Below are 22,982 nucleotides of genomic sequence, written 5' to 3' on the forward strand. Positions count from 1 at the left end.
AACCTCGTATTAAAGAATATTAACTAGGTGCATTGGAGATATCTCCCATAGGCCCTGACATTGTAATGATCTGTGCACCCACATGGAACTCATTACTGTATCATGGTTTAGTTTGGCCTAAATTCTGCTCTCACTGCAGAGTTGGGGAGGGGTTGAGGTCTTAAGTGGTGCCTAAGTCCCATGCTGGCTTTGTGCACAGGGGAGAATTTCAAGGTAGTTCTAGAAATACTACTCGATTAGTGCCAAGAGCCTTGAGCCAATGGGGTTGAAAACACAAAGCAGAAACAGAAGTGGGCCCTGTATTTTAAAAATCTGGAGTAGTTTTTGCACATTGGAGACATTAGCCTCCGTCGGCATCAATCATCCATGCATGTGGATGAGTTCCCAGTTAATTCATGGGAACTAGACAATCTGTGTAAAGTTTCACTTGCGCTGATGCAGTGTTCTCATGGCCTTTCCTACACTCGAGCCAGATTTTCAAGCACTCAGGACCAGCAGCTCCCACTGAGACTTCTGGCCAGATTCGCAGGAGTCCTCAACACCCAATGTGCACTCAACAGGCTGAGCCCTTTTGAGACTCCGTCCCCAGTTGTGCATGTGGCGCTCTTTGGAGAATCTGCCCCTGTGCAATTATCACTGTCCAAAGAAATGAACAGAAGTCATTAATTCAAAACACTAACAATGGAGATGGAGAAATTTTGCTATAATCGGAGGGGTGCCCTTTTTGTGGGTCTCTCTCTCTGGAAGAGCTCTGTTGGCAGGAATGTTCAGAGCAGTGTTTTAAACAATCAGAAGAGAGTGGAAATTCACGCTGGGCAGGTCGGGGTCAATGCACTGGGCCTGGGGTGAGAGAAATAGGAAAGTGAGGAACAGAGGCTGGCATTGTCAAAGGAGTAAAGGAGATGGGTGAACACAGTCAAATATTAGCAATCTGCTCTGGCCTTCACATGACAGCAAGGAGCCAAATTCTGCTCTCAGTTATGCTGGTGTAAGCCTGAACTAACTCCAGCAAAGTCAGCAGAGTCACTTCAGATTTAAGCTTGGATTCAGCAAGATACTTAAGGGCGTGTGTCGCAAGGCACATCGATCCCCTCCCCCTGAGGGGCAGGTTGGGGAGTGTGGCAGTCCCACAGTTGGTGCTTGCTTGGCTGCCCTGGGGATTAGGGCTGCGCTGCCCAGCAGCCAGAGTCAGGGGGCCACAACCCAGGGGGTTGATGGCCAGGGTAGGGCCATCCTTATGGCACTGGGTCCCAGCCCTGGCAGTGGCAAGTTATTCACCACTGAGTCAGCAGGGCATCCGCCTGCAACATGCTGACTCTTCCCAGAGGTCACAGCTGTTTGCCCCCTCCCTGCATGGCTTTCTACCCTGTCTCTTAACACGGTGGTCCTCAGGGCTTCCAGGCTCCTCAGCATACATAGTCCCCCAAGACTCTACCTCTGGTTGGAGTCTGGACACACCAGGGATCCTGCCTGGTTCTCCAGGTCTCTGGCTGCCTCGGGCAATAGCCCCAGTAGTTCCTAGGCTGGAGCCTCAAGCAAACATCCTTTCTCCCCTGTGGTCAGCCTAGAATGAGCTGGGCTACTCCCTTTTATATGGAGGCAGCAGTTGGAGCATGCCCAGTAGGGTCTGGAGGGGTGGGACTTCCACTGCCTAGAATGTGTGGTTAACCCTTTTGTTGCCAATGCAGTGCATGTCCACCCCGTCACAGCATGCCAAACTTCAACCCTATTGAAGTCAATGGGACAAATCATCGACTTCAATCTAAGCACATGCTTAAGTACTGCGCTGATTCAGAGCATTGCACGGGAGCAACCGAGAGCAGAATTTAGTCCTAAACGTTCAAAGTGGAGACTACAGAAAAGAGTAGTGGAGAGACCTAGGAGTGGGACGCTCAGGAATGGAGAGCTAAGAGAGAGAGGGAGACAGGTGAAGAAGGTCATTGGAAGAGGCAGATTTTGGATGACCTGAAGGTCTGGGAGTTGGGATGGCCAAAGAGGAGGAGGAGTGGCTACAGCAATCAAGGATTGGGAAGGGAGAGGATTAGGGTTCAGATGCTTTGTTTTTCCATTGCATCCTTCATCCTAAAATCTCAAAGCACTTTCCAATCATTCATTAATTTACAGCCTCCCATCATCACTAGAGAGTAAATATGTTTTTTATTTAAACCCAATCAGCAGCTGCTGAAATGGGAATGCTACCCTCCCCTCTCTGTGCCTCCAAGGTCACATAGCAAGTTCCTATCACAGCTGAGAGTGAAACTCAGGAGCCCTGGTTTGCAGACCTTTGCTCTAACCACTACCCCACACTTCCACCTTTAAGTTAACCACACCCTTTCAGTGCCCCCCTGAAAGGCTGAGTTCACATGTTGGTCTAATGTTTGGATCAGTCCTTGTATTTGAACTAATCACCCAAATCTGTACGATATTTTAGGCTAGATTCCTAATGTCAGACACCAAGTAATCTCTTTGCAGAAATATAAGGCAGAGAAAACAATGGAAGGAGACCAGTGGAGCTTCCACTCTTCCACCCAGACGACTCCTCTATTCCAAACACACCATCTGCACTACCACGTGGTAACTCCTTAGGTCAAGGGACCATCAAACCCCCATTTTCCTTCATAGCCTGGGGGGTCTGCCTAGTTGTAACTTTTTCTTTTCTGTTCCACGTGAACTTCATCCAGGCTTTATTCATACCCTGCCGAGGCGCCTGCTGGGATATTACAAGGCAAGGATTAATTTGTTTTGATGGAGACAGACAAAGTGAGTATCAAAGATTTACCCGAGTGAAACAATGCTCCACTGTTGGCCCAGCCGCTGGAAGCGCTGGTCCCGTAAGGGCTGTAATGGCATTTGTTCTGGAGTCTCTCTTTGGGGCACTAGGGAGATAGCCTTGGGGAAAGCAGATGTTTATCATCTTTAGCTTATTGCTGCAGGCATTCCAGTCTCCCCAGTGACCCCGCGTTGATACCTTCCTCATAACGGACTGCAGAGATAGCTTACATGGTTGCAGCAGCCTTTCATTGTTCCACTCACCCATTGCCACCCTCTTGATCGTTAGCAGATCACTGGTCTGGATAGTATTTTAATGAAGAGGGATGACAGATGACGCTGAAGTCTGTCCCCTTTGGCAAATGAAGTTATATATATGAGCAGACTTTGGCTGGACAGAATGTCAAGTGGATCTTCTGCATGAGAATTCCACTGCTGAGATTTAACCACTGAAACCCACCGCAGACGCCAGCTGCTTCACGCCTCAGCCTCCTTTCTCCTGTGCATATTATCTGTCACCAGCCAGGAAAGATGGGCAGATAGCGCTATGCTGCTGTGTCTCATTTTAGTTCCTAGACTGGTCTTCCTCCAGCACCAAAGCTGTGATGTTGTCAGAAAGCCACAGTGATGACAGATAGATGGGAAGTAAATAATACTATCTAGTCTTCACCCTACAGCCTTCTTGTCGGGGAGAACCATGGAGCGCTCTCAAAATTCAGCTAATTATGTGGGCTCTGGAAGCAGTTCCAGGTCCTCTTCCGCTTGCCAGGTAAGTCTAGCAGTTGGGGATCAGATAAAAAATGACCCAAGGGAGATGTGGGAGATTAGGAGGACTTTCTGATCTGAACCTCCGTTGCACATGGTCAGCGTTCAACCAACAGTCCCTTAGCTGGAACTATGGGCCAGCCCCTCTGCAGGTGTAAATCTGCATAGCACCATTGAAGTCAATGGAGAAATACCACTTTACACCCATGTGGGAGCCCACTCTGCATCCTAAGCTTGTGATCTTTTCTCCCTGATCAATCTCCCCATCTTCTCTCAGGGGGATCCGCTGATAGAATTCACCCTCTCTGAGATTAATGCTTTCTGAAACACGCTCTTGAATGTACGGGAAGATACAGATCTGAGAGGCTGCTCCATGATGAGTCAGCTCAGTGGTCTGCAAACATGGGAGGTTGGGTATGGCCCTAGAAAACAAGGAGGAGGGCAAAGATGGCTTAAATCAGCAGTTCTCAATCTTTTTGGGCTCAGAACTCATTTGTAAATGTTTATGGCCTGTTGCAACCCAGTAAATAGCCTGGGAGTGGAGGTCCTGGAGTATTTTTGGTCAGGTCCTGCCCCCCTGGAGGTTGGGTCCTACCTGGAATTCACCCCACAAGAGTGGCTCCTGCAGCTCCTGTGCCGTGGGGCTGGCTAGGCGTGGCTCTCTCCTCCGGGCATTGCAACTTCCGCCACTCAGGTTTTCCCCCCTTCCTCCCCCTGACTGGACCAAATCTGTGTGAGTGAAGTGGTGACCCGGCTCATGGGATCGCAGGACCACTCACTCAAATTCGGCCTCCCCGAACTCCAGTCATCACGAGGGCTGGGCCAAACCTGGGTGGCGCTGGGACCCCAGAGGTTGCTGTGTCTGGAGCAGGGAGGCGAGCTCAGCCAGCAGGGCCGGATTAACTCTCCTGTGGGCCCGGAGCTATTAGATTTTGTGGGGCCCCTTACAGGCCGGTGCAGCGATGCTCCGGGGGCTGGTAGCACTCAGGCTGGGCCTGGGGCAGACGGGCCAGCCTGGGGGCGAGGCACAGTGTGGGCTGGCGGCGCTCTGGGCTGGACTGGCCAGCCTGGGGTCAGGTTAGGTCCATGCCTGGTGCTGGGGCACTCTGGCACTGGGGAAGGGGGGCCCCTGGGGTGCGGGATGGCCAGGGTAGGTTGGGACAGGGCTGGGGCCCAGGCTCTGGGGGTGCTTGGGGCGCTCCGGCATTGAGGCCACACGGCCAGCCTGGCTGGTGCTCAGGCCGTCCAGGGCGAGGTTTTGACAGGAGAGGGCTGGAAGGGGCGTGGCTTTGGGCAGAAGGGGCGGGGCCAAGGGGCTAGCCTCCCTGAACGGGCGGTTCACCAGCCGCCCGGATTTATTTTTGCAGGGCCCCCCCTTAGTCCACAGCCCTGGGCTGCAGCCCCTAAATCCCCTGCATCAATCCAGCCCTGCCAGCCAGCCCCATGGGACAGGAGCTGCCATGCAACCCTTGGAAACATTCTGGCGACCCAGTTTTGGGTCCCAACTCACCGGTTGAGAAACCCTGGCTTAAATGCCACCTTCCACCCCCTCCTCTCTGCCCCAAGCGCAGGAAGAGACTAATGGAGAATCAGGCCCCAGGATAGTGCCCTCACCAGAAACAGGCAGATGATTCCTCTCCAGTTGGCATGGGGAGCCCTTCCCCATAGCAGACATAGACAGAGAGAGCTGGGGTGGGGGAAAGAGAAGGGTGGTAGAGGGCAATAAAGTGAGCAGCCTGCTCTCTGATTAGCTAGGCAGTCATGTCAGTCTTCCATAGTGCCCGCCCCAGCATTAACGAGCACTAGACAAATCTCCATCATTCCTGCCCTGTGGCCCCTGGTGCTGGAGATCAGAATAATACAATCTCCAAGGCCAGCCTAATTACTGTTCCTTCTCATTAAAAGAAGAGAGAGAGTATCTACTAGAAATCATTAGGTTCTTTCCTCCTCCCCCTGGCTAATGATTTATTAGGTTATTTATTTCCTGTTACTCTTTCTCTTGAGCAGCCATCTAATTAAAGGCGGCACAGTCAGGTCCCTGGCTTTGCACATCTAAGTTGCATTTTCCTTGGTGAAATCCCATTTATTAGGGAAAAGAGCATGGGGGAACTGGTCAAATGAAACTCAGTCAGCTATTGATTTTACAATTCAAGCTAAGTGCTCATGGCAGAAGCTAGAACAACAGCCCTGGTGGTTGGCATCATCAATCCACACAACAGAGGCACGGCGGGGAAGGACGGCTCTGTGGTTCAGGCCCGGGCCTAGGATTCAGAAAATCCGGGTTTAATTTCCAGGCCTGCCATTAACTTGTTGTGTGACCTTAAGCAAGTCACTTAATCTCTCTGTGTCTCAGTTCCCCATCTGTAAAATGGGGACACTTCTGTCTTGTCTATTTGGATTGCAAGCTCTTTGAGGCAGGGTGGGTTCTGCTATGACATACAGAGCCTGCTATGGCACAGTCTTGATCCTGTAATACAAAGACCTGTAATTGTTCAGCCAGTTCTAATGTCAATTCACAGGCCCATGTAAGCCATTTGAGACCACCCAATAGCAGTCAGTGGGGGGCCGTACTACTGACTACACTGTTATTCATTTTAACCAAATACAATGAGCTATGACCCCAGTTTAAAACCCTGACTATTAACCAACCACACAGCCAATCATTGGAGTCACCATCTCTTTACAGATTTGTCTGGAGTCCGCGCTTTCCTTCACTGGGGTGGGGGAAGCACGGGAGGAAGAAAGAGACGTCTGTGGTGTCCCTGGGATTTTCTCGTGTTGTAATGGTACAGTGCGATGGCCCTGTGCCCAGCACTACCCGCTAATTTGTACAGACATTTCCTTGCCCAGCGGTTAACTATACGAACGGGTGGTGGGACAATGAGAAATAGCACCACAGATTTACAAACAACCCATTTAGCCAGATGAACATTTTTTAAAAAGGTACAGAATGGTAAAATCAATGGATGACAATCTGAAGCTACAATGGGTCCAGTTCTGATCTCACATCAATTTTGTGCTCCTTTAACTCTCTGGAGTAACTCCCAATTCTCCCTGACTTCAGTGGTACCTGAACAGACAGGAACACCCTTGTACGTGTCAGCAGAATCTCATGGAAGCTTGCTTCCTACATTAATGCAGTTTGGCTTGGTTCTGAACTGTGAGACACGGACTGAAAACTGCCAGAAGCATCGGAAACAGAGGACAATTAATGAATAAAACACTGGAGGAATGGGCTGTAAGCAACAAGCATGCAATGCTAGCCCAAAATAATTGGAAAAGATTATGAGTAACTATGATTTCAATTATTCTGTACAGTTATTGTGACGGGTCAGTTCAAAAGGTGACTATAGTACTTACATAGGCCTCAGCATCTGACAGTCTTGAGTGATTCAGCCACACAACATCCCTGGGGGATTAGCCCTATTTTATGGAGGGGGAACTGAGGCACAGAACGGTTAAGTGACATAATTGTAATCACACCGTAAGCCTGTGGCAGAGCCAGCAACCGAACCCAGATCTCTTCACACCCAGGCTCACGCCCTAACCACTGGACCAGCCTTCCTAGCATTGGTTAGAAATGGGGGAGACAAGGGGAGGAGTTGTCTGAGGTTCTCTCAGCCCCTTTTGGTTGCAGGGTCCCAATGTTTGTGGCTCTAGTCTGCAAACATGGGGTTTTATTAAACTTCTCATTGCTTGTGAGTAGCCCAGTAATTGTTGCAACCAAGACTCCTCTATGCCAGGTCAGGAGGTGGGGTTGCCAGTTTTGGTTGGACATATCCCTGGAGGTTTCATCACATGACATGACCTTTAATTAAAGACTAATCTTTAATTCCTGGAGACTCCAGGACAATCCTCCAGGCTTGGCCACCCACTCAGGAGGTTGAGGCCTGTCCATTCAGATGCAGACCTAGCCACTGTGATTCAAGTCTTTGTCCCCGCTGCGCTGAACTGGTGCAATAAACTCCACATGGGGCGACACCTCCCATCCATTCAGAAGCTGACCCTGGGGCAGAGGCCTGCAGCCTGTTGGATAGTCTGAGCAGCTTACTGTGAACACAGGATGCTCATGCTTTAGGATCTGTACACACTGTTGGCTTCTGAGTGGAGCCACATATGGACACAACTCAAATCAACAGGGGCCCTTGAGCCATAGAAAAGAGAGAGGGCTGTGGACAGAGTGTCCTCTATGACAGCCCCAAACCTCTATAATATTCAACACCCCCTTCCCAGTCCAAAATAGCCTGAATCTGAACTTCCTGCCATGATGCCAGGTCCAGATGTTTGCGTGGCCAATGGAGGAGGTGGGAGGAGGGTTAATCAGGATTGGCTTTGCCAGCTGCTGATTAGCACAAGCAGGAGATGGCTTTGTAATGCCTCCTTATCCTGCGGCTCAGATTTTGTCAAGGATGCCCAAAGCCCTGAATGGGCCTCTCTGGGGAGGAGTCTTTAGATCCAAAGGGCAGCTAATTTCCAGTGCGCCAGGGAGGAAAACCAAAAGCATGCCCCACAACAAGGAGCACACAGTGCCGTGCTGTTTCTTCCTGTTCAGGTTGCTCATCCCCAGGACAGGCAGAGAGGCTAAGAGTGGGATTCACAAACGGATTTTGGTGCCTGACTCCCATTGATTTCAATGGGGAGTTAGGCACCGAAATACGTTTGTGAATTCCGCCCTATGCAACATGCCCAGCATCACAGCCTGGATCAGTGGCAGAGCCGGGAATAAGATTCCTGTTTACCGATTCCCTGTCAGCGGGCAGACACAATACTGGGTCTCTCATTACAGAAGACAGTGGTGTAAAAGACTTTGCATTGTGACTAAATTACACAGTCGTCAACAGCAGAGAGCGAGAGCGGCTAAGAGGATAATGGTCCGTCTCAGGTTTCTAAGGACCCTGATGGTGAAGCTCAGCACAGCATTGATGTACATGAATGGCAACTTTATTTAATCCGTCAGACTGGGCTGGATGTCAGAGGAAAGCAGCCCAGCAGCCCCTATATGGAAATACAATGGGGAAAATGTTCAAAGGGGCCGTCTAAATTGCACCCGCAACAATCGGTGGTCAATGCCCCCTTCGCCATAAAAAAGGAGCATCTGCATGTATCATTGCATGAGGGTGTCTGTTTGCACATGCAATCCCCCGCTTCGGGCACACACTTATGGGGCTGGGTGTGCAGATAGGCATGGGCAGTATATCTTCAGGTGCGCTTGGAAGTGCGACATGCAAGGGAACTTGCCTGAGTTCTCATATCTATCACTGTATGGAGAGCAACCTGTGTCAAGGAGGAGGTAAAACCGGCGTGTGCTGGAGGGCCATTATGAAAGAGGGGCCTGCAGCTGTCTAGTACCACTGCGCTAGATGGGCACAGCCGGGAAAGCCTAGCGCCAGCCAGAGGCACAGTGGATTTGGATGCGCATCAGAAAAGCTGAGAAAATGGGGCTCACATACAATGGGACGGGGCAGGGCGGAAATAGGTGATAGTTAATAGTGAAGGGGCATTCTGGTCCTCTGCCAGGTTACGTACAAACTTATGATTAATGTGATGTAGTATTTGTATTGCACTGGCACCTAAGAGCCAGTCACGGACTAGGACCTGATTGTGCTAGGTGCTGTGCAAACAGAACACAGACTTCTTCTTATGGTTTTTATTACAAAGACCTTACCATGTACGATTACAATGATAACTTGCTCTCAGAAACCACCATTCGCCTGAGGATGGCAAGGCATTTGACAAAGGTGACTATTATTATTATCATCCTTTTACAGATGGGGTCCAGTGACTTAAGCCAGGCTCTGACCACTAAACAGGATGGCCTCTGGGTTACTTAATGATAAGAGGTAGCTGGTGTCATGAAAGTGCATGAAAATGTCAAGCGATTGTGACGTTCGGCTTTGAATGCTCGTACTGCGTGGGAGAGACCGGGTGCGGGAGGCAATCTCTTTTATTGGACCAACTTCTGCCAGTGAGAGAGTGGAGGGGCCGGCTAGCCATGCCATTGTTCCCTTCCACACACAGGCACGGGTGCTGCATTGCACAGAGCAGCTGGCCTTAAGAGGCAGAGGTGTGACGTGAACGGGGAAGGCAGCGCCGCTGTCGTGTGCAGCGGTGGGCGTGGTGGCCAGGGCCCTGTGGAGCTGGGGAATGATTAGCGGGATGATCAGAGGCAGCGTGTAACGGCTCAGCAGCCTGGAGGGAGGCGCGTGCCTGTGACACACCTAGGAAAGGAGATCTGGCATTGCTGCTATTTTCCCTTCCTTCTGTCTCGCTTTCCAAGATTTAGTCGAGCGCAGCCTATCCTGCCGCCCGCCGCAGTGTCACCCCGAAAGGTAACTGCCCCCACCCAGAATAATCACCCTCACCGGCTTCTCACACGCTCTGGTAACACATCTCCTTGTGCACTGTACCGACGCCATCCCCTTGGGGTCACTGGCTGAATGGCGATGAAGAGGAAGCCAGGGCCACAGCGTCATTAGTGAGCAGTGAGCTTAACTACCCTTGCAGGTGAAGCACTGGACCAGGATTCAGGCTTCTTGGGTGATCTTTGGCAAGTCACTCGCTCCACCCTGTGCTTCAGTTCTCCAGCTGTGACAAAGGAATACCATCTTCTGTCTCAGTGGAGCCTTGCAATGATATAGCACCTTAATGACTGTCAGGTGATGGTAACTCAGGTAACTTGAGTGTCAGTTTTCACTCAGCCCTCTCGCTCTCTGGGCCTTCACAGCCAGGCTCTGTCGAAATCTTGCTGATTCGTCCTGCGTAACATCTCTAAGGCGCTCATCCTCTCACATCTCCATGACTGCAACATCCTTCTCTCTGCCCTTGACAAATACGATCCTCCCCTGCTCACATCCATTCAGAAAGCTGCTGCCAAGGTCCTTTTCCTAGCCCGGCACTATGACCATGTCACCCCTCTCTTTGCCTGCCTCCACGGGTTCCTCTTTGTCCAGTGCATGACACAAACTCCTTATCTTCAATTTCAAGGCCTTTCCCTCCTTCTCTATCCTCACTCATTCAATACTGAAAGGTTGACTCCTGCCTCCGCTCTGCCATTGAGCCCAGCCTCCATCAGCCTGTGTTATATTTTCAAACGATGTAAAATGCTCTTGCTTTCTCCCATGCTGCCCCTCACACGGGGGAGCGGCGCCCCAGAAACATCCGCAAAACGACTTCCTTCTCCTCCTTCAAATCCCCCCTTCAAATGCTCCTTTGTTCTGAGGCCTACAAAAAAACTTGACAATGGTTAGGCTGTTGGTGTGCTGAAACCATAGAGTCACAGGTTCCGAGGCCAGAAGGGACCCCTGTGATCATCTAGTTTGGGGGGGCCATAGAACCTCCCCCAAAGCATTAGAAAAACTCTCAGAAAAACATCCCAGAACATCCCCCGCCTATCACGCTGGCTAGCATCATCGCCCAGTGTCCTTGTGCTCCCCCGTTGGGCTGGCTGTCTCTACCCACTGCCTCTTGTTTTAAGACTGTAAGCTCCATGGGGCAGAGACCATCTATTTGTTCTAGCACAATGAGGTCCTGGTCCATGGCGAGGGCTCCACAAAACACGTTATTAATAATAATAATAATAATAACAATAATGATATGCATAAACCTCCAACAGCTCAGTGATTCAGAAGAAGTTTGAACAAAAACAGAGACTTGTGTCCCTCGGGGCTAACTACAGGGCAGAGCGCCAGCGAATCGTGGGCTCTAGTTCCAGCACTGACAGCGACTCGCTGGGCAGGCTGGAGCCAGTTACTAGCCTATTCTTCCGCACACCCCATAGCTGTGCAGGGCCCCTTCCAAGCCAGACCCAGATGGATTCCCAGCACTGAGGAGATTATAAGGCCCGAGCTGCGAAGAGTCATTCACAGGCCGGCTCCATGGGCCTAGTCACGTCACGCTTTGCAGAACTAGGCCCACAGTCGAGCCAAGAACAAACAGGAGGCAGTGATGAGAGAGAGGACGAGCCGGATGAGCGCGTCAGTGGCCATCGGCAGGGCTCAGTGCCTTTGCCGTCACCTACGATGTGTGCGTTGGGCCATATATTTCCCTGCTGTAACTCCAGCAGCTTCAATGGGCTGAGTGTGTTACCAACTCGGGGCCGAGGAAATGGGTGACTAGAGATGCTGCCGCAGCCCAGCAACCTGTGGCCACACGGGCGCCGTGCTCACCAGCTGGCAGCACGTGCACGGGGCTGGGAGTAGAAACGGGGCCCTTGGCATTTCCAAACCCCCGGCTTCCACCCCAAAGGGTGCCTGGGAACTTGCCAGCAGCCTGGGCGCTGGGCCTGGTTTGCATAGTAGCGGGCGTGAAGGAATATGTCAAAAACCAACCTGCAGGGCAGAGACAGGGCTCGCTGACGGGGTTCACCGGGGTGTCAGCGATCAGCTTTGTCCTCACGCTGCAGCTACAGGGAGAGCATGGGGCCGTGGGTTTCCATCTCAGTGGGTCACACCCTTTTCTGGAATGGATTAGTAGCTGGGGGAACTCTTCTGGCCCGAGCTGGCCCTCCCCTGGTCATCTTGGGCTTGGCCCAGTGGCTGCCATCCTTTCATTTCACTGTCCGCGTGCCCACACTCCTCTCCGTCTCTCTCTTTCTCTCTCTCTTTTTCTTTTCTTTTTTTGCCATCTTTTTCCTGCTTTCTCCTCCATTTGTTCTCTCCAGCCTTTCAGGTGGGTCTCTCTCTGCCCAGGAGGATGTCCAGGGTGTGTTGCCAATGGTTCCCAGGGTGCTGGGACGCTGGCTGCCTGCCCGCCCTTCCACAGATTGAGAAGCACTTTTCTGCCTGGAGCGGTTTGACGCTCACTTGTAAAGAACATGAAGGGGAGTTTCTAGCCAGGCTGCTGGCTGCAGACAAGAGCCTGTCGCTCTCTCTAGCTCCCTGGCTGTGTCTAACCTGGGTTGCTCACTACCAACAAATAGGGCCAAATTCCTCTCTGATTTACATCCCAGGCAGCCACAACGAAGTTAAAAGGATTATCCAGGGGGGTAATTCAGGGCAGATTCTGCCTCATGGGGTCTCCCTAAATACTGGCCTGCATGAGGCAGGGACTGTGGATTTCACTGCACAGCCTGAGGCAGGCGGAAAGTGACCAGATAGCAAGTGGGAAAAATCGGGACGAGGTTGGGCGGTAATAGGCGGCTATATAAGAAAAAGCCCCAAATGTCGGGATCGTCCCTATAAAATCGGGACATCTGGTCACCCTAGTCAGGCGGCGTTTTTCACTCGGTTTCAAGGTCTGCCTAGCTTTTATTACAATTAACGACCTACAATATTCTGGGAACCGCCCTTGTTACCACTGAATTCAATGGGCGAGTGCTGGTAAGATCAGGATCAGGTCCTTCGTTTATTGCTGCTTGGAATGGGAAGGGGGGGGGGGGGGAGTTCCATCCCTACTCCCTGGAAGGCCTGTAGATTAATTTGGTGCAGTGCTTTTATATGATTGCCAGGGGACATTACTGATCATTTCCCCCTACATCCACCACCCTATTGAGGATGAAGAGTGAAGCTGTTAACCAAGAACCATTCTACCGACAGCAGATTAGGTCTGCTGCTCCCTATGGAACCACACAGAGGTTACGTCTACACTGGCGCTGGAAGCCAGACATGCACTAGCTCTGCTCAAGCCAGCATGCTAACGATCGAGGAGTAGACAGGGGTAGCAGGGGCAGCACCTCAGGCTGCTTGCTGGAACACAAACCCACCTGGACTCCCTTTGGTACAAAGCTGGGCAACTAGCCCAAGCCACTATCCATGCCACCCTCGGCTACGTGGCTACTTTTAGCATGCTGGATGGCGAAGAGCCAGCGCGTCTGCGTGCCCCTGCTGCAGTGTGGACACACACTGAGCTGCAACGGGAGCCCTTCCATTGAGAGAAACGGAAGATTACTCAGGAGATGGATGGGTCGTGAGAACTAAAATAGATTCCAATGGGTTTCCCCTTGTTAACTATCCGGGGGAAAAAACAATTAGGCGACCTCTTCCTTTTCTGTTTGTAATTGGCTGCCCTGAGTTCCCCTGGGATCTCTCCAACCCTCGAACAGCAGCTGGTGCTGAGTGCTTGGGAGACCAGGAAAATCCCAGCGTCAAACATCTTTTGTGAGGCTGCCGAAGGGGACCTGCCTGTTCCTGTCTCTGCCTACCTTGGGAGCGTGATCCTTGACCCATGACCACGTTAGCGTAGCTCTGCGTGTGTGTGTGTGTGTGTGAGACTGGGCCCCAGAGGCAGGTCCGTGGGGTCAGGGAGCAAGGGTAGGTAACACACTCAGCATCTCCTTTGCGTGCGTGGAAATGTGGTGCAGGGGAAAGGGGCCAACCCTAAAAACCAAGGGCTTCTGTGTCTCCACCAAGGTTATATGGAGAGCAGCAGGTCAAGCTTCTACCCACCCCACTGCCCCACCCCCACCGTGCCCCCTCAGAACGCCTCAGCCCTGATCACTTCTAGGGGTAAGTGGGGGTTTGAGCCTCCGTGGCCCCTTCAGTTCTTGCCTGTCTGAAGAGCCTGCTAACGAAGGGGGCTAATCCCGGGAGCGAAGAGGCCACCAAAGCGCCACAGATTGCAGCAATTTTCAGTCCACCCGCCGCCTCTCTGGGCCTTGGTTTCCTGCTGGAGGCTGTTGTCACAATAAATGAGACACTGTATGCGCTGGTGTTGCTGGTGTATGCTCGCCTCGCCTGACATCTGCGTCTCCAACTCCCTGTTCCAGCAGGCATTGACGCCCCCCTGAGGTTACATGCCCAGGCCTGGCTCTCCTCTGCCTTGCACCCCAGCAGAATGGTAGCAATTTACTCCCGCATTACACAGATGTAAATGATGATGCCAGGCCCGGGGGACTCAGGCCTTGGTCTCTAGTCATGCAAGTATTACTGATTTAGTCGGGGTGGGTCCTGCTTTGAGCTGGGGGTTGGACTAGATGACCTCCTGAGGTCCCTTCCATCCCCCATCTTCTCTGATTCTATACACTGTGTGAGCCTGTTGCTGGGAGCAGCGTACGTGTGTTTGTGTGTGTGTGACTCATCTGTAGGCGGTGGCTGACCCATGATTCAGGCTGTGGGGAAGGGGAGAGGGAGTGCTGCTGTGTGGGGCTGGGTTGGTGCCAGTGAGCGCCCCTTTCTTGTCTATGCAGCAGCTGCACATCACTTCACCCCACCCGATCCCACGTCGGTCGGCAAAACGAACCCGTGCACGAGATACATGCAGCCGTGTGTCTGCATTTACTGAGCCAGCGCCAGTAGCCACCAACTGCAGAACCAGAGCTCAAGTCCCCAGCACTGGGAGCCGGCCCTCAAACATCCTTTAGATCTGCAGGGACGTGTCTGGGCCATGGGGTCCTGGACTGAGTCGGTTGCAAAGAAGAGGGGGGACCAGGTGCAAAACTCATGTCTCGATTCTACATGTCCTCCTGTAGGAGCCGGGTTCAGATTTCAGGCATCCCCCCAAGATTTGTGGGCATTTGGATCCTGGCGGTTTGGGCTGGGTTCAACTTGAGTTCAGAGCTTCGTCCTCATTTTAGTCTTCAGCAGCCAGCCACTGTCCCCTTAATAGAGTCAGGGTACACCTCTGTAAGTAATGATTTGCTCCCACGTAGCTTACTACAATTTCAAGCAGGGTTAAGCTGCCCCAGTGCCAATGGCTTTGCCTGTCTACTGTAGTGGTTGCACCGGATGCAACCATACCAGTAGCTGGCCCCTGCTGCCTGGAACAGAGGTACGTGCTCCATGCAAAGAAGGCCTAACTGAAGAGAGAGTTGCCACGGCTTTGCCGCAGCTGTACGGGAGACCATACTTAGATCACCGGGAGGAGAAAAGTCTCCTCCAGAGATAAGGGAAGAGAAAGCAGCCAGGCCCTGCACATCTCCTTCCAAGAGCAGCACAACCCCCGCCGAGTCACGGGGTGTTTACAGCGCTCCAAAGGGGAAGAGGTTTGCAGAGAATGACCCTCCTTTCCTGTTTGTGTCAATGCAGAAGCAGCGCTGAGCAACGGACAATTGTGCTGAATGGGAAAAATGTTTGACGAGTGAAGTCTAATCAGGCTACGAGATAGTCTCCTAAGTGAGGGGGCCCTCGCCGCTTGGCTTACGTCATTTAACCAGAACCATCCCTAGCTGGGACCATCCTGAAGCCAAGAGGTTTGGACCGGACGGACTCACCAGTGGCTTCCTGTGTGACCTGGGGCAAGTTGCACATTTCTAAGGGCAGGTGGATGTAAAAATACCCCTAGGTCAGAGGCCCCCAAATTGTGGGGCACGCCCCCCTGGGGGTGTGGAGAAACATTCAGGGGGCGTGGCGGGGCCCTTTCCTCCTCCTGAGCCCCGGGGACTTTCTGGCGCTCATGGCAGTGGCTCTCCCAGATCTGGCCTGGCTCCACCGCCATCCCCCCCTCGCACCTACCTGCCGCACGGCGCCCGCCTCTCCCGCTGCAGCCCAGCCCTGCAGCCCAGTTGGATCTGACGCTGGCTCCCCCTGCCGGGCAGGGTGGCCTCACCTGCCCCCGGCTAGGGAGTAGCGGGGGGGGGGAGTTCCTCCTCTGGTCACCCACAGCTCCTCGCCCCCCTGCCTGCCCCTGGGCTCTGTCCAGCCGCCCCTCAAGCCACCTGTGCCCCCCAACATCTGCGCGTCTGACAGGCCTGTCCGGTGCCTTCTTTCCCCCCGGCCAGCGCCCGGGGGCCATTGGCCCTTCCCGCCCCCCCGTTGGTCCGCCACTGCTTTAAGCAGTCCCCTTCAATGTGCCAGACAGACTCCCAAGCGGCCCCAGCCTGCTCAAGGGGGTAGCCACCCTGCCTCGACACCTCCAAGACTGTGATGTGGGTCCAGCACCCCTGTTTCTCCCCGGGAGTTCTGCTCAGTGAGTCCCACTGAGACAGATTTCTGTTTGGAGACTTTTACTGCCGTCAGGGATCGATGCATGGCAGCAAGTATCTGCAGCGACTCCCTGCAGCCCTTACAGACCAGACAGAGCAGGGTTTATTAGTCAGCTTGAACCCAGCAGCAGGGAGCTGGGACTCCTTTGGTTTGCCCAGAGAAGGTTAGGGCCGTTCAGACTGGCCAATGCCATGGTGCTGTAGGAACCTTTTGCTTTCTTTCTCTGTCTCTGTTCCTTCTTTCTTCTCTCGGGTAAGAGACCAGAGTCCGAGACCAGTTTTTATCTATGCCTCCTCTCACCTCCACTCATTGTCCTCCTGCTGCTGCATGCTGAGTTCACAGCTCCTGCCTGCTGGGAGCTCCCCTGCCCCCGTTTATAGCATCAATTGTTCAATGGTTGGGATTTCCATTGTCTCTATGGGGTCTTCCACTGAGACGGGCTGGTTCCAGCCAGTCCTTAACGGCCCCTTCACATCACCCCAGACAGCTATGTGACAAAACACCACCTGTCTCCTGCTTTGCCCGCAGGAGCTGCATTTTAACCCTTCTGCACCCACAGGGTAGCAATACCAAAGCGATTAGGTAGAGTCATACAGATAGTTCATAAATATAGTATAGCCATTTCCCACTAACCAAATGTGTGACCCTCTAGTTACCCCCTCTGTGAATTGTTGGAGGGAACCAGCTTCTGAATCCCAAGGGTAGCGTCTGGCCAAAAGGCCCGCCTGACTCTCATGTGTGCTTGGAGAAGGCCTATATCGTTATGCAGAAATCAACGATTCTTCTCTCCTCAGGTGTCCCATAAGCCAGGTGGGAACAAAGCAACGCTGGCAGCTGCATTAAAAGAAAATCAGCAGCCTCACACATACAAGAGACTCTGCGTTCCTGTTATATCCAGCAGCTCCCAGCTAGAAACCTGCCTGTTAATCTACAATCTTACCTTCCTGCCACGCTGTATGCAAATCTCATGGTGAATGGAAGGCTCCAGGAAGGTTTTGGATTCACAGCCCTGTGCACGAACTCTTGGTTTAATCTGCAGCACAGACACAGCCTGGCTATCAGATGCGTCAGTGTCCCTGATCTGTTGTACCTCATCTCCGACCTGGAAGGAGCATGTGAAGAGAGACAGCATGATCCAGTTGTTGGGTTCCCAGCGGTCTGTGTTCTACGCCCGCCTCTGTCTTTGAATCACAGACGCTATGGGCAAGACACGTCACCTCTCCGTGACTCAGTTTCCCTTTCTGTAAAATAGGAGTAACGAGGCTCACCCATCTTTGGGAAATGCAGATAAAACCACCAGCCTTCATTCAGAGGGAGCGTATTTCAGGTCTTGAGGCCCAACCCAGCCATGGCCTCCTGCCGAGCACTGACAACAAAGCCCTCACCCAGGGCAGCGATGGCTCTTGTGATGTAGACATTTGTCCATCAGGAACTAGCTCTCCAAAGTAACAGCTCCCTGTTTCCACCCTCTCTGAGCACCTCACAACCTTTAATATCCTCACAACACCCCTGTGAGTAGAGCAGTGCTAGGAGCCCAGCTAATACCCAGAGAGGCCAAGGGTCTTACCCAAGGTCACACAGGAAGTCTGTGGTGGAACAGGGAACTGGACCCATGGGTCTCAAGTTCTAGGCCAGAGCCCCAATCACTGACTTATTTTTGCTCCCTTTGTGGGCCAAGACCACCAACTCCTATCTCCCAGGGCAATGTACAGCCAGCAGCTGGTAAATACCACCCGGCACGGCCACAGCCAAACCAGTGACCTCCGCCTGATGTCGTGGGCCATTGCCAATTCCCTGAGCCCAGCTGGGCCACTCCTTTATTTATGGTCTTGTCCAAAGCTGATTGAAATCAATACGAGCCTTTCCATTGATTTCAGTGGCCGTTGGAGCAGACCCTTGGCATGAAATGCTTCTTCACAAGCCGGGTAGCAAGAAGAGGGCACCATTCACTAAGCAGGCAGCATTTCCGGGTAATCTCTGTTGCCGCGCACAGAGCCATAATCATAAAGGGCTGTGGGAGGAAAACGCAGCCACTTTGAATGTTTACTTTCACCTCCAGTAAAGTGACAGCTCAAAGCCAGGTGGAAAATGAGGTTAATGATCTCTTAGAAATGTAGGTTAGAATTCGCAGCACAGCCTGACACATCTACTGCTAACAATGGCGCCCCGGGGGCCCAGAGGCTGTGCTTTAGCAGGCCGAGGTAGGGGTCTGGGATGTTTAAGATCACTGCGTCAAGCTGGTTTCTATAAGGAAATTCATAACTCGATCCCTTTCTTTGCTAAAGGTCAAATTAGGGCTCCTGGCGGAAGCTCTAAAGCAGGGAACGTTCGTGGGGAGTCCCTAGTGCGCAAGTGCATGGGGCAGACGTTGTATGAACAGAGTACAAGGGATAGGCGGAGGCTGGCCAGTACCATTGACAGCACTCCAGGTCCTAGGGGAGGCCTGTTGGAGTAAAGCATCATCATGATCTAGTAGATTATTATTCCAGGGCACTGGACTGGGATTCAGGGGATCTGGGTCCTGTTCACTCTGCCACTGATCTAGTGCATGACCTTGGGCAAATCAGTTTGCCTCAGCTTCCCTTTCCACCTTTTGTAATTAAGATGGAAAGGCAGGGACTATATGTACGTACAGCACCTAGCACAGCAGGTTCCTGACTGCAGTGGAGACCTCTATAACGCAAAGAAGTAATAATCTTGCGTGGAGTAGCTGAGATCTCAGCCTATGGGAGGCTACTAAGTCTTCTGATTAGTGCAAGACGTGTGTGCAAGATGTACTGGTGCTTGAGAGGCAGAAGCTGTGCTTAGGGGACGACTTCCATACATTCTGTGGTCAGAAGGGACCATTGTGATCATCTGGTATAGCACAGGCCATCGGACTTCCCCAACATAATTCCTAGAGAGATCTTTAAGGGAAAAAAAAATCCAATCTTGATTTAAACATTGCCAGAGTTTAGAATGTACCATGACCCTTGATACATTTTTCCATGAGTTAATCACTCTCACCATTAAAAATGTGAATTTGTCTAGCTTCAATTTCCAGCCATATATAATATACCCTTTATCTGCTAGATTGAAGAGCCCATTACTAAATATTTGTAGACTGTAATCAAGTCACGCCTTAATCTTCTCTTTGTTAAGCTAAATGGATAGACCCAAGGAGCTCAACTGCGATAAGGCATGTTTTCTAATCCTTTAATCATTCTCCTGGCTCTTTTCTGAACCTTCTCCAATTCATCAATGTCTTTCCTGAACCGTGGAGACCAGAACTGGACATGGTATTCCAGCAACAGTCGCACAGTGCCAGATACAGAGGTAAAACAATCTCTCTGCTCCTACTCAAGAGTCCCTTGTTTATGCATCCCAGCTCTTCTGGCCACAGCATCACAGTGGAAGCTCATGTTCAACTGATTGTCCACCATGTTCCACCCCAACTTTTTAGAGTCACTGCTTTCAAACAGAGGCCCCCAGGCCCACAGGCCTGTGTGCTGCAGTTTATAATGTATATGATGGTCCAGCATTTAATACCTTGCCTGCATTTAATGGCATTCCTAATTATTTATCCACTTTCTAACTGTACAGTACAGTCTGGGATGATTTCTCCTGCTAAAGGATGGTAGATGATTGGTTCATAAGCAGATAATATAATATTAAGAAAGCTGCTTTTCTGAATAGACAAAATTAAAGAGATGGGTATTTTGAGAAATCCAGGAACTTCAGCATTATCTTTCTGCCATATCCCACGGCCACTTGCACCTAGCAATACAACTCTGATCTTTCTGCTCCCAAAAGCACAGACCCCCGATTGAGAATGTGTGAACTGTTTCTTTAAATCTGTGGAAGAAAGAGGTCTGGGGAAGGTTTGAGGAAGAAGCTGTACTGTGAAGCAATAGGGTTCCTTGTTCAGTGGCAGAAGAAAGCATCTCTCTCCACCTTTTTTCCACCATTGGCACAGGCCTCCTAGCTACTTGAATTGTTACAACAGAGCAGAGGCTGCTACAAACTTGAACTGTTCTGATTCAATCCTGTAGAGGGCAGTGGTACACACGCCCTCTGCCCAATTCATTACACACTTCGTTCAACACACAGGGAAGGGGAATGCCACTTCTTCATTGAAGTTCCACTATATAGAGAATCCCATTCACAAAACGTGGCTTCAAGAAAGTTGCTCCTTCTCCCACAGTCAGCACAGGTGCTAAGGCGGAAAAGGCTTGAAAAAGAACCTTTAAATAAAGCCCCCAGGGAGTGCGGGAAGGGACAGATTTGCCTTTTCATTTGCAAAGTCAGGACGAATGGCCCGTTCCAAGGGGTTGCAATGCTCCCTCAACTCCCACTGGTTTCAAGGAGATTCAGTCCTTGGGTCCAACGCACGTCAGTGATTAACAATTCAGCACAATTTTCTGCCCTGGACAGAGTGCATCAGAGCTTTCCACTGTGACCAAACGAGTGACTGCGAACAGCGAAGCTGGAAAGAAAACGTACAACGGAGTGGAAATGCCAGAGCCAGGCTTGTTTTTAAAAAGTTCGAGTCAGAATCTGATTTTTGCAGCAGAGCATTAGTGCCTGTGCATGCTTAGAGACAAATGGTGAAAACGGCCTCTGTTAATTAGGTATGAGATGTAGGACTTTGGGTACCAAAAGGACATCCCTTAGAATAAGAGAGGAGTGGTTATGCTGGCAAGGAAGGTGGCTGGGCCTCTTCTCATGGAGAATGTAATGACTAGCCGAGCCCTGGGACACAAAATTGACACACTCAGTGCATGTAGAGGGACAGGATGGTATGATGAGATTGCCTATAATGACACGTGGCCCATCTGCAACTATTAGAAGCAAATATCTCCAACTGCCAGAGAAAGGAGGTCTCTGAATTACTGCAGTGATGTCTTTCCCAGGGGTTTGCCTGGTGGGTCTTGTCCACATGCTCAGGGTCCAACTGATCACCATATTTGGGGCCAGGAAGAAAAGTTTCCCCCCAGGTCAGATTGGCAGAGACCCTGGTTTGTTTGGTTTTTTGTCTTCCTCTGCAGCATGGGACCTGGGTCACTTCCTGGTATGAGCTAATAACTTGCTGGTGAATGGGGGATTTTCTGTAAATGGAAGTCTTTAAAATAAATCATGCCAAAGGTCAGGGATCTATTACAGGAGTGGGTGGGTGAGATTCTGGGGCCTGCAATGTTCAGGAGGTCAAAGGTGATCACGATGGTCCTTTCTGGCCTTAAAGTCTATGAGGATCCTACAAGCTAGAAAAATGGCACCAAACTGAAAGCAGAGATTCCAAATGCAGCACTGCCACGTCTGCTAATCCTCCGCTAAACGACATAGCCTTGTGTTGGAGTCGAGTTCGAGGTGTTTCTGTTTCTAAAAATGTTCCTGTTCTCTACTTAAAGCAGCCATTGTATCGCCGCATGCAAGTCTAATAGTGAAGACATCGTTCAAATAGCAGGGCTCCCAATGCACAGGGTTTATTGGCATCCTCTCCTATAGTTTGTATCTCGTGTCAATGAGCTCTTCATGGCAGGATCTTTTCTCACTACCTGCCTGTAAAACACAATATTAAAGTCCCAGCAGTTTCATGCACTGAATGTTACTGCCTCTTTTAAAAGATATTAAGGCTGGTTCCTTAAGCATTGATAGCACGTTGCAGGTGTCAGGTTACATTAGTGACAGTCTATGTGATGTTCTCCAGGACAGAGCACCCACCACTTAGCCAGTCTCAGCTGTGTGGGACACAGATATTTAAACTTGACACAGTGGCTCTCATTCAAATTGCCAGGGCCATACTGTTTAAATAAAACAGATCCACTGGCCAAATTCACAGGTGAAACTAAATTGGGTGCCGCTGCAAACACCTGAGAGGGCAGAAAAATGCAAAGGGACATAGTCCAATCTTAAGGGTAGGAAATAAAAGCAATTTCAATATGAAAAAAGTGCAAGCTAATGCATCTAGGGAGGAAGTGGGGCGGGGGGAGGCCAAACTCACCCCAACCACAGATAGGCAGCAAGAAAGAGAAACCTATAACAATGAGAAAAGCACTAGGGGGCAATACTGCATTGCGAGCAGGACTGAGTTTGCACTGTGATGTGGCCATTAAAAATATAAAACCAGAGTACTTTTGGGCTGCAGAGACGGCCCGTCCCAGACAGGGGCATAACAGTTCCTCTCGAAGTCTGCCGCATGACTGCCTTTGGAATACTGGATTCTTTTTCATGCAACTCATTAGCTGCCGACAAAGGTGGAGGTTTTTCGGAGAAGACCTGCAAAAGTGATTAAGTGGGGGGAAAGGGCAAAAGAAACATCCAACAATATTCGGAGGGTGCAAACACTGCACGTGGCGATAGGGCGATACCTGTCAATATAATGGGACAAGCAGGGCCCGCACATGGGGGGGAAGGGTACACTTTATCGAGGCCCTGGGGGGCCCGGCCCGGGCTGCAACCCCCATTACCATGATGGAAACTTTTTTCATGGCTCCCGAGATTGTATGTATGGGCTGAGGGCTTGTGGTATGTGTTAAGGAGTGGGCCCGTGTTACGAGTTTGTACTGGGCCTAAAAAAACTATGCTTGGGAGCTGGGGACAAGGTTAAGAAAA

General features: G+C 51.2%; 1 long non-coding RNA gene across 2 annotated transcripts; it reads right to left on the reverse strand.

The window, feature by feature from the left end:
- Positions 1-260: 260 nt before the first annotated feature.
- LOC137143510 (uncharacterized) lies at positions 261-1,622 on the reverse strand. 2 transcript variants are annotated; one of them, XR_010917181.1, is made up of 2 exons: positions 1,436-1,622; positions 261-636 (listed from the first exon to the last, which is right to left on the reverse strand). It is a non-coding gene; the product is annotated as an uncharacterized lncRNA (long non-coding RNA). The 2 variants fall into 2 exon arrangements; XR_010917180.1 differs by lacking the exon at positions 261-636 and adding an exon at positions 667-840.
- Between the last annotated feature and the right edge of the window lie 21,360 nt (positions 1,623-22,982).

This window comes from Emydura macquarii, unplaced genomic scaffold (assembly GCF_026122565.2).
Source record: "Emydura macquarii macquarii isolate MOO-44397 ecotype Brisbane River unplaced genomic scaffold, CSIRO-AGI_Emac_v2 contig_3328, whole genome shotgun sequence".
Taxonomy (NCBI): domain Eukaryota; kingdom Metazoa; phylum Chordata; order Testudines; family Chelidae; genus Emydura; species Emydura macquarii.